Genomic DNA, 4,592 nt, shown 5'->3' on the forward strand with positions numbered 1-4,592 from the left:
GGACCAAGTGCTCTACCATGGTTCGAGAATTTCATCAAAGACAGAAAAAGGGTGAGCTCTCATAGGCTACCTAATATCCATCGTAATATGAAAGCATCTTCTCAATGTGAAAGCATAATGAGAAAAAGGGTTCTAGTTGTAGGGGCTAAGGTGAAAAAGAGTAAAATAAAAGTCACAGAGAGAAAACATAGAAAGCAAATAGTGAAAAGGGAAGTAAAGCAAAACAAATCACAAGGGAAGCCATTGAAGCAACAAGAGAAATGTCGATATCCAAACAAGAGGAGTACGACAGCAGTGACAGTATCAGAAAGCAAAGCCACTAAAATTCTTAGATTGGGAACACACCTCAACGTTGGATGCAATGATGAAGAAATGGCATTAGAGTACATCAGGCAGAGTCAAAAGAGAGGAAAAAGAATAGACGAAGTCAGTATGATTACAAGGTTTAAAGGAAGCAAGAAATCTGGCACTAAGAAGGTAGAAGTTCTAATCCTTGCCCAATAATTTTTATTTGGAACTGTAGGGGTTGGGGAGTAGGGGAAAAATTAGGTGCATTAAGGGGTTTATGATGAAGTTGAAGCCATGGTTGGGCATTGTAGAAGTAAAGACTGAAACTATGTCTGAGAGTTTAGTTAGAAGATGTTGGGATAATACAGTGTTCGATTGGGATTATGTAGGCTCAAGTGGTAGTAGCAGGGGTCTAGTATGTATATGGGATAAAGAAGCCTTTAAGTCAAAGAGAAAAGATAAAGGTGGTAAGTGGATATGTATCAGTAGTGTGTTGGTTCAATACAGAACATAGATAACAATCCTATTAGTTTACGGGGATTTTTCAGTCAAAGGCAGAAGTGTGGTATGGGAAAAGAAAGTAGAGTTAAAAGAAAGCTTGGAACTACCAGTTATTGCTTTGGGAAACTTCAATGAAGTTCTCTCATTTGAGGCGCAATCCAGTGGGAGAGGTCGTGGGAAGAGGATGAAATAGTTTAAGAAATGGGTCGATAATATGAATTTGGTGGACTTACCTTTGCAGGAAAGAAAATTCACATGGAGGAAAGATAGCCAGGCAAGTAAAATTTACAAGATTTGTGTGGACCCACAGTGGTTACAACGCTTCCCAAAATCAAGGATGGAGGTAATCAAATGCTCAAAATCATATCATGTCCCTTTATGTTTGGTGTCAGAGAAACAATTTTAGGGTCTCAGGCCGTTTTGCTCTCTTGACATTTGGTTTTCCAATCCCAAGTTTCTCCCAATGGTTAAGGATGAGTATAATAAGGCTTAGTTTGGGTAAACAACTTAAATAAGCTCTTTTGAAAAAAGAGCTTAAAGTATAAGAACTTTTATTAATAGCAGCTTATAAATAAGTTATTTTGTATTTGGATTTTTAGTTATAGAAGTACTTATTTTAAAGTTGTAGCGTTTGGATAAATAACTCAAAAAATACAATTTTTTTCACAAAAAATGGATATTAAAACAACGATGATAATAAATACTTTTCAATATTGAATGTTGATTTTTTATAACCTAATCACTAAGATTACAATTATTTAGGCAATTAATTCTTTATTTGCTCTTTTATTAGTTCCATTTTTAGGTAGAAACTGGTTCTTCTACTTCATCTTCACCGATAACGGTGTTCTTGTATCTGGTAGATAGTAATAAAATTTTAATTCACAATAATCTTGATGGCAATGCCAAAGAAATTATTGTGTAGTTAGTGTTTGCTATTTTATTGTGTATGATATGGTAGATAAAAATAAAAAATAAATGTGAAATGTGTGTCAATGTATTTTTGTTGCTGTTTTTTATTTTTTATTCTTTACTTCTATTAGAATTCCCTCCTCTTTTATTGGGGTCAAGAACTTGCTATAACTAACTATAAAAATAATAGTAGCTACATAAAAATAAAATCACATAGAAAAAAAATAAAATTAAAACTGAGATTTTATACCACACATAATGTTAAATACAAATTTAATAATAAAAATAGAGTGGTAAAATAATAAAAAAATCGAAAGGAATATATATAATAGGTGATTCAGATTGAACATTGTTTTAAAATAGTGGTGGAGGGTCAATATTTTCAGCAGCTAAATCATTATGTGAAAATGATAGTGGAAGGCCAATGCTTCTAACAGATGGAACCTTGAAAATGGTAGTGGAGGGCTAGTATTTTCAGTATTTTTTTACAGAGCCAAGAATGAAAGTAGATTTTTTTGTTTTGAGGTCAATTTTTTTTTATGGAAATGATGGAATGACTTATCGAGGAGGAGAAGTTATATATTTCTACTTCTTCAAAAAGCTATTAATTAACTTTTCAGGAAGTTAAAAGTTCTTTTTAAAATAGTGCCAAACACGCGTACTGTGACTTTTCATAATTCAAGTCAGAAAAAGTAGCTTCTGCTACGTCTCAAATGGGCTCTAAGTTGGGTTCGATATTGGCTTTTGAAAAATGAAGTTGCTAAAAAGGAGTGTCATTAAATGGAATAAGGAAGTGTTTGGGAACATTGACAACAAGATAAGAATTTCGGAGTTGGGGATTGCAAGGGTGAAAATTCTTTTAGGAGATGGACAAGAGGAGGAAGTCAATTTAAGCAGAAGAAAAGCTCTATTGGGTCAGTTGGATATTTGGTATGCAAAAAAAAAGAGAGTATTGGAGCCAACTATTAAGCGAGAAATACATTAAAGAAAGTGACAAAAACACAAAATATTTTCACTCCATGGCAACAGTAAGAAGAAGGAAACATATAATCGAATTGAAGGTGGGGAACAGAAGGTATAGAGGGTCTGAGAAGAATAAAAAAAAAAGAAGAAAGAAAATATTTTAGAGATCTCAATCATCAAGAGCATATGCCTAAAGTTAATTTTCAAGGGATATAGTTTCAAGAATTTCAGTCAAGCAAGCAAAAGAGTTGGAAATTATGCCAAGTAAGAAAAAAATAAAGCAAACGGTTTGGAGTTGTGGATCGATAAATGCTCTAGGTCCGGAAGGTTTTAACATGTTCTTCGTGAAGAATACTTGGGAGATAATAGGTCAGAAATTCACAAAAGAGGTTAAAAAGTTTTTTATGTCAGGATTCTTACCAAGGAGTCTGAATATGACGTGGGTAATACTGGCTTCAAAGGTGGATGTTTTGAAAGAAATGAAGAATTACAGACCAATAAGCATGGTGGGAAGTATCTACAAAGCGATTTCCAAGATTCTAGTATTTAGAGTAAAGAAAGTGTTGAGTTCTTTGGTTAGTGAAGCTCAGTCGGAATTTGTACAAGACAGACAAATCTTGGATGGTGTGCTCATTGCTTATGAAATGGTGACTTGGCTGAAGAAAAGAAAGAAAAAAGGATTATTGTAAAGCTAGACTTCAGGAAAGCCTATGATATGGTAAGGTGGGTGTTTTTGGACCGAGTATTGGAAGCTATGGGTTTCTGCAGCAAGTGGAGGTTGTGGATCAAAGATTTGTTAAATACAGAAACTATGTCATTCACTATCAATGATGTCCCGACGGAACCATTTTCCATGCAGCGAGGATTACGTCAAGGTGACCCTATGTCACCGTTTCTCTTCATCCTTCTAGCTAAAGTTCTAAACCGGATGATCTAGAAGGCTAGAGAAGAGAACTTGATAAAAGGTTTGGAGATTGGAAAGAATAAAATGTACTATTGTCTCCAATTCGCAGACGACACAATTTTTTTTTGTCCGTTGGAAAATAGAGTGTTATAGAACTATAGAAGAATTCTGAACTAGTTTGGTTTGACCTCAGAGCTAGGAATTAACTTCAAAAAGTCAATTCTAATCCCTATCAATGTACCAAAGGATGAACCAAAGAAGCTGGCAAAGGAACTAGTTTGTCCGGTGGGTAGTTTGCCAATTACGTACTTGGGGATTCCATTGGGAGCGAACCTCAAAAGAATTGAGACTTGGAAGCTGATGATTGAGAATATAAAAAAAACTATCAAGTTGGAGAACAAAGGTACTATCAAAAGCAAGAAGGCTCACAATTATCAATGCGGTAATTGATAACCTACCACTCTAGTACTTAAGCCTTTTCAAGCTCCCGAAGGCTGTGGCAAAGAAAATAATCTCTCTGGTATACAAAATCATGATTCACACTTTTCACAACTCCATGCAGCTGACCAGCAAGTGCACTGGGTCATCCAAGTAATACCTTACGTGAGTAAGGGTCGATCCCACGGAGATTGTCAGCTTAAAGCAAGCTATGGTCATCTTGTAAATCTTAGTCAGGCAGATTCAAATGGTTATGAAGCTTTGACAATTAAAAGATAAATAGACATAAAATAAAGATAGAGATACTTATGTAATTGATTGGTGAAAATTTCAGATAAACGTATGGAGATGCGTCATTCCTTCTGAATATCTGCTTTCCTACTATCTTCATTCAATCATTCATACTCCTTTTCATGGCAAGCTGTATGTTGGGGATCACTGTTGTCAATAGCTACCTCCCGTCCTCTCAGTGAAAATGGTCCTCTACGATTTCTGTACGGCTAATCAACTGTCGAATTTCTCATCTCGGATGAAAAATACCAGGCACAACTACCACATGGCTAATCAGCTGTCGGTTCTCGATCGT

This window comes from Arachis duranensis, chromosome 7 (assembly GCF_000817695.3).
Source record: "Arachis duranensis cultivar V14167 chromosome 7, aradu.V14167.gnm2.J7QH, whole genome shotgun sequence".
Taxonomy (NCBI): Eukaryota; Viridiplantae; Streptophyta; class Magnoliopsida; order Fabales; family Fabaceae; genus Arachis; species Arachis duranensis.